The following is a 10,000-nucleotide window of genomic DNA, read 5'->3' as shown; positions in this document are numbered from 1 at the left end:
GAAACTTTCTGATACCACTTTCTTAATACCAGAGGTCAGTCCGACATGTTCTCAAAGTTCATGTAGTGTTTTGGGATCCGAATTTTCGCTCGTGTTTTCTACAACATTTCGTCTTTCGTCCACTTTCTTTCGAGGCGGACTGGGCGTGGCGAAGGACCCGCGGGCGTTCGAGTCTGAGCGAATTCATGCCGGGATAAAGAATTTTCCAAAATTATAACCCGCCCGTTGCGATGGGTGCTTCGTGTATCCAAGAATTGATGGAGAACGTTGGTGAATCTCTCTTATATATATATTTTTTTCTCTCATGGGGATTTTCGTATCAAGTAAAATTCTTAGAAGATTAGGATGATGTATCTGCATTGTAAGCAAAGTCAAACTATGTCTTGTTGATGTATTGCCTTAATTCGTTATACAAGAGAACACGATTTTGCAAGGTAGCGCCAACAGGTACATACGTTCCCAATTTACTTAATTAAAACGAACTCATTAACACTTACTTTCGCAGAGAAAAAATTAAGAACCATAAAGAGATCGTTGACTTAAGTGGTATTTGGTTCCAAGGCATTAGCAAGACCTTTTGTAACCTAATGTTGTTATTATTGTTGCTGTTGATTCTTGTTGTTTGTAGCCTTAGTAATACAATCAACATCATCAGGTTGCAAATAACAATATTAGAGTAACTAGGATAAAAATGACATAATCCGACAAATGCCATATAGATATTATTATTATTATTATTACTGTTATTATTATTGTTGATATTATTATTATTGTAATTATTACTGCAATTATTATTGTTGTTATTACTGTTATTATTATTGTTGATATTATTATTGTTGTAATTATTACTGTTATTATTATTGTTGATATTATTATTCTATTTACAACTGTTATTATTATTGTTAATATTATTATTATTGTTATTATGATTATTATTGTTATTAGTACTGTTATTATTATTGCTGATGTTATTATTGTTATTATTAAAACTCTTGATATTTGTCAGATGATGTCATTTTTATCGTAGTTACTCCTTAATATTATTATTTATAGCCTGATGATGTTGATCGTATTACTCGCGTTATTTGTTGCTTATGTTGTTATTATTGTTGCTGCTATTGCCCTTGCTATATTTAAAACTCTACAGTGTTTTAGATTCACTTGGGAGATTGAGTTTTTCTCTCCTTGTTCTCTCCTGTTCTCTCCGGTTCCAAACTCCCGACCGTGTTATTTTGCTCTGACGCTGAAGAAGAATAAGAAGGAGGAGAAGGAGGAGGAGGAGGTGAAGGAGAAGGAGGAGGAGAAGGAGAAGAAGGAGGAGGAGGAGGAGGAGAAGGAGGAGGAGAAGAAAGAGGAGGAGGAGAAAGAAGAGAAGGAGGAGAAGAAGGAGAAGGAGGAGGAGGAGGAGAAGAAGGAGGAGGAGAAGGAGCAGGAGGAGGAGAAAAGGAAGAAGCAGAAGAAGAGAAGAGAAGAAGAAAGGAGAAGGGAAATATAATCAATATAGTCAAAACTCGTAGATGTCTTAATACACGAGAATCATGCACAGCAGCGCACGTGCAAGGGCTGCGAGCGGATGCAGGACCGGCCATTTTGCACTCCCCTCCGTCCGTAGCCTCGTGGCCGGTGACTGGGGGCGCGCCGGGGGGGGGGGGGGTCGATCGGGAGGAAGTAACTTTCTCCGTTCGTGATTACCGTCTTGTGAACCGGACATAAGTGACCGTCGAGGAGCCGCGCAGATCCGTGTTTGATATATGTGTGGGTACATATGCTCGTGGATAGGTATATACACGCACGCGCATACGTACATGTACAGACACATGTACGCGTACACGTACAAGTACACATGCACATACATGCACGATTACATATAAACACCCACACGATGACAGATGCTTCTACGCTTTTACGCATGTACACCTCCTCCACACACGCACGCGCACACAAATACACACACACAAATACACACACACACACACTACCGTCCCGACACCTGTTATTGATATCGCTCTCGGTGATCTTAATTACCTCAGCAATTGCCTCCATTAGCGCTGTCATCATCGCCATTAATTCCTAATTATTAGTAACAGCTTTTGCCCATTAGTCATCGGTATCATCAATATCATCGGGCTTACTCGTGGCGAAATCTTGGCCGCTCAAAACAGGTTAAGAAAGGCATGGTTAAGACGGGGGGTGGGGGTGGAGAGGGGAGGGGAGGTATGAGGAGGGAGGGGGAGAGGGAGGGGTTAGGAAGGGGAGGGGGGTGGGGGAGTTAGCAAGGGGAGGGGAGGGGGGACGGGGGAGTTAACAAGGGGAGGGGAGGGGTTAAGAAGGGGAGGGGAGAGGTTAGGAAGAGGAGGGGGGTGAGGGAGTTAGCAAGGGGAGGGGAGGGGTTAAGAAGGGGAGGGGAGAGGTTAGGAAGAGGAGGGGGGAGGGGGAGTTAGCAAGGGGAAGGTGGGGTTAGGAAGGGAAGGGGGAGGGGGGGAGTTAGCAAGGGGAGGGGAGGGGTTAGTAAGAGGAGGGGAGAGGGGGAGTTAGCAAGGGGAAGGTGGGGTGGGGAGGGGAGGGGTTAGGAAGGGGAGGGAGGTGTTAGGAAGGGGAGAGGAGAGTGAGAGTTAGCAAGGGGAAGGTGGGGAGGGGAGGGGTTAGGAGAGGAGAGGGATAGGGAGGTAAGAGAATTATTATTATTATTATAGTATGATATATAAAGACCAAAGGTGTCAGTGCAGGTCAAGATACAGCTAAGAAAGAATGAAAGAATGAAAGAACTAAAAGTCAGCTATTTACGTAAGAAAAAAATGTTAGCTGATCTTTTAAACTTATCAACAGTAGGAGAAGTTGCAATCTGTGAAGGCAATCTATTCCAAAGTCTAGGAATAGTGTATGAGTAAGTAGGAAGGGCAACTTCCGATGAGTAAGGGCAGATTGCAATACTCAGGAAGAAAAAGAAGAGGAAGAAGAAAAAGGAGAAGAGGAATAAGCAGAAACAAAAGAAGAAGCAATAGAAGAAAAGAAGAAAGAGAAAAAATAATATTAGAAGACGCCAAAAAAAGAGGAAGGGGAATGATCAGCTTTGGTGCGGGTCGCTTTGAGAGGGGCTGGGGAGGGGAGGGGGGGTGAAGGTAGTGCTCTTGAGGAAGGTCGTGAGGTTAGCCATTATGAGGAGGTGCCTGTTGTGAGGATAGGCTTCGGATAGACGTGAGGCAGGTCATGTCAGCCATGGGTAGAGGAGAGGACTTTGTTGCTTGTCCAAGACTTTTTTTTTTTGTCTCCTTTTTTCTTCTCATATTCATCTTCTTTTTTCTTCTCCTTTTTCTTCTTATATTCTTCTCTTTCTTTATCATTTTCTATTCCTGATTATTTTTATCATCATCATTTTTATGCTTTCCCCTTCCTCCCCCTTCTCCTCCTCCTCCTTGTTCATCATTATTATTATCGTATTGTTATTATTATTATTTTTGTTATAATGATTGTTATTATTATTATTATAATTATTACTATTATTCTATTATCATTATTATTATTTTTCATCATCATCTATTTCTTCTTCTTCTTCTTCTTCTTTACCTTCTCCTCCTTCTTCTTTTTCTTCCTCTTCAACTTCTCTTTCTTCTTCATCTCATTCCTCACTTCCTCCTCCCTCTCCCCCATTTTCTTCTCTTTCTCCGTCTCCTTCTCCATCGCATAGCAGAAACAAGAAACATGTTCTCACTGCATAATATTCTATTTCTCTCTCTTCTTCTTCTTCCTCTTCTACTTCTCTTTCTCCTTCTCCTTCGCCACCGCATAGCAGAAACAAGAAACACGTTCGCACTACATAATATTCTTCTTCATCCGCCTCCTCCTCTTCCTCCTCCTCCTTCCTTTTCTAATTCTCTTTCTCCTCCTTCCCCACCGCATAGCAGAAATAAAAAACAAGTTCTCACTACATAATATTCGATTTCTTCTTCTTCTTCTTCCTACCCCTCCTCCTTCCTCTCCTACTTCTCTTTCTCCTTCTCCTTCCCCACCGCATAGCAGAAACAAGAATCATAATATTCTATTTCTTCTTCTTCCTCCTCCTCCTTCTTTTTCTACTTCTCTTTCTCCTTCTCCTTCCCCACCGCATAGCAGAAACAAGAAACATGTTCTCACTACATCATATCTCATAACCAGAGACACACACATCTCTTCTCCTATTGCGCCTCCCTTGTTCCACCGCGATTTGCCGCTATCTAGAGCGAATCTAGCGGATTAAGCACCACTCTTAATTGTACCTAAATATGGGTGTTGAGGGAGGCAGTAACGCCTGTGTTATTAGTAAGTGTGACGGGGCAGTTTTTTTTTTTTTTTGGTCGGGACGGAACACAGCGCTGGTTATTGGGAAGGGAGGGGTGAAGGGTGGGAAGGGAGGGTGATGAGAGGGAGTGGGGGTGAAGGGGGAAGGAGGGAATGGAGGGAGTGGGGGTGGAGGGGGGAAGGGTGGGAAGGGATGGTGATGAGAGGGAGAGGGGGTGAATGGGGAAGGAGGGAAGGGATGGAGAGGGGGTGAAGGGGGGAGGAGGAAAGGGAGGGAGAGGGGTTGAAGGGGGGAGGAAGAAAGGGAGGGAGAGGGGGTGAAGGGGGGAGTGAGAGGGGGTGACTGGAAGGGGTGGGGGAGGGGTGTTGGGAGGGAGAGGCGGTAAATGGAAGGGGTGGGGTGGGTTGGAGAGATGGTGGGAAGGGTTAATTATTTTTTTAAGGATGGGTGAGGGAAGTTATGATGTTTGGAGGATATGAAATAGGGTAATTTTAGGGGTGTTGTTTTTTAAGAGTGTTTTTTAAGTATTTTGTTATGGGTGCATTGCGTGTGTGTGTGTGTTTAAGATGATCATTAGGATGAATGACATTCGAGGTCCTACGTATATGATATGAATATATATGTATATGCATTTTGAATATCTATCCATCTATCTATCTTTATCTCCGTCTGCACACACGCACATACACACACACACACACACACACACACACACACACACACACACACACACACACACACACACACACACACACACACACACACACACACACACACACATATAGATAGATAGATAGATAGATAGATATAGGTATAGATATGTATGTGTGTCATATATATATGTATATATATATATATATATATGTACATATATATATGTATATATATTTATATATATATATATATATATATATATATATATATATTTATATGCATATATATATGTATATATATATATACTTATATATATATATATATATATATATATATATATATATATATATATATACTTATATATATATATATATATATATATATATATATATATATATATATATATATATATCATATATATATATATATTATATTTAATTATATGTTATATATATATATATATATATATATATATATATATATATATATATTATATACATTATACATATACATTATATATATACATCCAATATATCGATATTAAAGATGTATCAACGGTAACAAAGACATCATTATTGCCGAAACGTTTTTGCAGCTGGCAACGTTTGCCTTCAGAGCCACCGCCCTTGACCCAGTGTTCGCGTGGCTCGCCAAGGGTTCGAGCCGTAACTAGGCAACTCAGGGACTTCGAATCCTGTTTGGGTTTGATTTTGATTTCGCTCAAGTCTGAGAGAAAGAATCTACCCATTTCTGTCATGTTTTTTTCTTTCTTTTTTATCTATCAATGTCATGTTTTTTGTTTTTGTCAAGCAATTTCTGTCATGTTTTTTTTAAAATCTATCAATGTCATGTTTTTTTATCTATCAATTTCTGTCATATGTTTTTTTTTTTTTTTTTTTTTTTTATCCATGAATATAGTAATTTGTCCCTCGTATATATGCAAATACTCCAGTTTCTGAACATTGATTTATGCAAATATGCTGCACAAAATTTATCAATATTATCGATTCATTCAGAATTTTGTCACCTTCGAAATTACCCAGGAAATTGTAGTATTTAAAAAATGATACTACAGGAAAGTTTTCTCAGTAGGGGAAATCGTCTATGAAAGCCCTCGTGAAAAAGAAAGAAGAAAAAAGAAGACAAATAAGAGAAAGAAGAAGAAGGAAAAGAAGACGAAAGAGAAAAAGGAAAAAGATGGAGACGAAGGCAAAACAAAAAACAAAAACAAAAAGAGAGGGAAAAAAAGTAAAAGAAAACCCCTTTTTTTCTTTAAAATGCTATATAGAAAATATTTAAGTCCTCTCTCTCTCTCTCTCTCTCTTTCTCCCTCCCTCCCTCTCTCCCTCCCTCTCTCCCTCCCTCTCTCTCTCCCTTCCTCTCTCCCTCTCCCTCTCTCTCCACACACACGAGCGCGCACGTGGAGAAATAGACGGACAAAAAGACAGACAGTCGTGAACTCGCGAAGGTTACTATCATGATCTTATCGCGATCGTCGAAAAGGCTGTAACAAGACCATCAATTCCAAGACGTCTCGAGAGTTTATCTTTGAGGCGTGACGTGTGTGTTGCTCAAAGACGCCGACCAAATCGCGCCGTCTTCTGTTTGTTGATCTTCCCGATGTATGGCGGCCGGGGAAGCCAGGTCGGCGGGCTTCGGTTAGAAAACAAACACGGGAAAGCGAGAGTTGGTATAAAGCGTATTCAAAACACGGGAAAGCGAGAGTTGGTATAAAGCGTATTCAAAACACGGGAAAGCGAGAGTTGGTATAAAGTGTATTCAAGAACGGCGCCGGGGGATTCCTGGGGCGAAAGTTGCTCGCATAACACTCGCAGCGAAATCGTTAACCCGGTTCAGTGTACACATAACGAATCTTAATTTGTTTTGGTGGTAAACACGTCCCCGTCGGCGATGCGGTGCCCGGCTCGCCGTCTCTGACCTTCTGGGAGGGAATGCGCGCACCACCGACCCCGAGAAAACCGTAATTAATGAGAAAATTACATCGCAGACACACAAAAAAAGAAAAAGAAATTACGTGGATACAAAACCGGGAGAGTGTTTATGGTTCGTTATCCTGCAAGCCGAACGCGGCCGCAATGCGCGTGACTTCATCTCTGACATCACCTTTGACGTCATGCTTGACGCACACCGTCGGGTCCCACCGCAAGCCTCTTTAGCGCGACCTGTTGTCGTTGTTGCACCGGGTGTGATTGCAACGTGGCGAGGCGCTGGCCCGGTGGCGTGAAGGGAGCACAGGCGTGAGGGCGGGGGTGAGGGCGTTCCAAGGGCGCTTGCTTGCAATATCTCGGTTTATCAGAATATCCGTTGCATCCATTCGTTTTTATGGTAATGTTTCGAAATGGATATACTAAATATGTTAAGGGAAACGCGCACTAGTAATAAATGGATATATCTTTTGCTAAAAATTATATATCTGTCCGTTTATATATCTAGATCAGGGGCGTCACACTCAAAACCCTTCGCGGCCCAATTTCCCTTCAGCTACCATCTTGAAGGCTGACAAAGGGTCGTATTTAGCTCCCCAAGGTTACGTTACTAAAACTGGTATTACACACTTGTACGTCAAGTTCATCTTACTCCAAATATTTTAAATAACGATATTAATAGTAACACGTTGTATATGACGTTAATTTCCTTCATGGTTATCCTCATAATTCCACAGATTAATAATTCTTCTTTTCATCCCCTTGGCCCACTTCCGATCGTCCTAAGGGGCGGAGTGAGGACGCGGACCATGAATATGACACGCTTGTGTTATTTCTTTCATTCCAAAAACACAATGATATAGAAAAGAAAAACGTAGGAGTTTATGCGATGATCTTAAAAGTGATAATCTGGAAGTATAGACAATGTAATATATATTTCGAATTCTTGAGTACATATTCTTTTTTTCTGTTTTAGGTTTTAGACCATTATTTTTAAATTTATGGCCCAACAATGATTTAATAAAACACGCAAAGATAATGATTGAATTCAAGGTAATTTGCATAAGCAAATAACAGCTTATCATTTAAGTACAGGTATTCCACACGAGCCTCTTAATGGAAACAGGTGCAAGAAAAAAAAAGAAAGAAATAAAAAATAAAAAAACTAAAACGCTCATGTGCGCGCGTGTGGCAAGAAACAGAAAAGAAATAACAAAGAAAAGCACATCATGGCCAGCCTTTAAGATTCCGCCTTCCAAAAGGGGGAGACGCCTTTTTTCATCCAGCGGCCCAAATTTGTCGGCGTCGCTGGTGTAAAACCACCGCGTGAATCACAGTAATGTCATAGAGGAAGAGGCCGACAAAATGCTTTACTTTCCGAGGCGCGAGACCCTGGCATTACGGAGGGCTCTCTAAGGGCAGCCAAGTACAGCTTCCACGACACTTTACACGGCGTGGTTGCAGTGTTGCAGCGAGCAGTTGAGGTGTTATTGCAATGTTGCAGAGAGCGGTTGATGGGTTATTGCAGTGGCACAGTGAGCAGTTGAGGCGTTATTGCAGTGTTGCAGTGGGCGGTTGATGGTTTATTGCAGTGGCAAAGCGCACAATTGAAGCGTTTTTGCAAGTGGTACGGCGAGCATTTGAAGCGTTATTGCAATGTTGCAGTGAGTGGTTAATGGGTTATTGCAGTGGCACAGCGAGCAGTTGAGGCGTTATTGCAGTATTGCAAAGAGCAATTGAAGCGTTATTGCAGGTGGTACAGCGAGCAGTTGAAGCGTTATCGCAATGTTGCAGCGAGCAACTGAGGCGCTATCACAAAAAGCACAGCAAGCAGTAGAGATAAACTCGTGTTTCACTTTTTCATCTCCCCCCCCCTCCCTCCTTCCTCCCCTCCCTCCCTGACAGCGCAAGAGAGGTCGCCAGGTGTTCCGCCCAGGTGGGGAGAACACCGCGCCCCGGGTTCTCTTTTTTCCGTGTTATGTTCTAGCTCCAATCTGGGTCTCCCGAGTGCTTGCGTTCGATGGTGGCTCTGAGTGCCAAGGGGGCCGGGAGGAGGAGGAGAGAGGGAGGGAGGGAGGGAGAGGGAGAGAGAGAGGAAGGAAGAGAGAGAGAGAGAGGAAGGAAGAGAGAGAGGCCGAGAGAGAGTGAGAGAGACCGAGAGAGAGAGAGAGAGAGAGGGGGGGAGGAGGAGAGAGGGAGAGAGACCGAGAGACAGAGAGACAGAGAGAGAGGGAGAGGGGACCGAGAGAGAGAGAAATATATTTACCCTTAGTTCGCTCTCATTGGTGTTTTAAGACTATTATTATTAAATGTTTATGCGATGATCATAAGGACGATCATTATAGTATTTTTTCAATAACACAAACATCAGAATAAAGGCGATCATAATGATAACTTTACTACGAATAAGAATAACACAAACATAAGAATAAAGACGATTATAGTGATCACTCTACTACGAATGAAGATAACACAAACAGAAGAATAAAGACGATCATAGTGATAACTTTACTACGAATGGTGACATGTGACAGTTAAGATGATGATTTAATATATGTATATCATAATGATACTAAAAGATAAATGAATGTTTATGCAATTACAATTAGCATCAATGACAAGTGTAAATAAGATGTATCAGTCTATGAGTTTAACCCTAATTGGCCATCAATTTAGCATCTACCTTCATTAGCTTGAACTGTGACCTACAGCAGAGGAAGCAAAGCTGGTGTTCTTAGCATCTGGACTGTCATTTGGCCAGTGAACAGCGCTCGCTCACTTGCATGCAATTCTGCTTGCAACAGAAAGCGCGCTGTCAACGCCCAACCCCGGTGGATATTTTATCATATTTTTACAGCACAGGGCGATGATATTTCAGCCTACAACGAACTGCAATTTACGTTTTCTGTGATGGATTGTTGTTATTTTATCTTCCGTGAGATTGTGCTATTTAGTTGTGTGTGTGTGTGTGTGTGTGTGTGTGTGTGTGTGTGTGTGTGTGTGTGTGTGTGTGTGTGTGTGTGTGTGTGTGTGTGTGTGTGAGAGAGAGAGAGAGAGAGAGAGAGAGAGAGAGAGAGAGAGAGAGAGAGAGAGAGAGAGAGAGAGAGAGAGAGAGAGGATGTTT

The 10,000-nt window shown here is 41.9% G+C and overlaps 1 protein-coding gene across 1 annotated transcript in view; it reads left to right on the top strand.

Moving 5' to 3' along the window:
* LOC113808344 (uncharacterized) overlaps positions 1–10,000 on the top strand; it is a 212,464-nt gene that overhangs the window by 19,642 nt on the left and 182,822 nt on the right. The gene's annotated exons all lie outside the window — the stretch shown is intronic.

Source organism: Penaeus vannamei, chromosome 17, assembly GCF_042767895.1.
Source record: "Penaeus vannamei isolate JL-2024 chromosome 17, ASM4276789v1, whole genome shotgun sequence".
NCBI lineage: Eukaryota > Metazoa > Arthropoda > Malacostraca > Decapoda > Penaeidae > Penaeus > Penaeus vannamei.
This window is presented reverse-complemented; position numbering and strand designations above follow the sequence as displayed.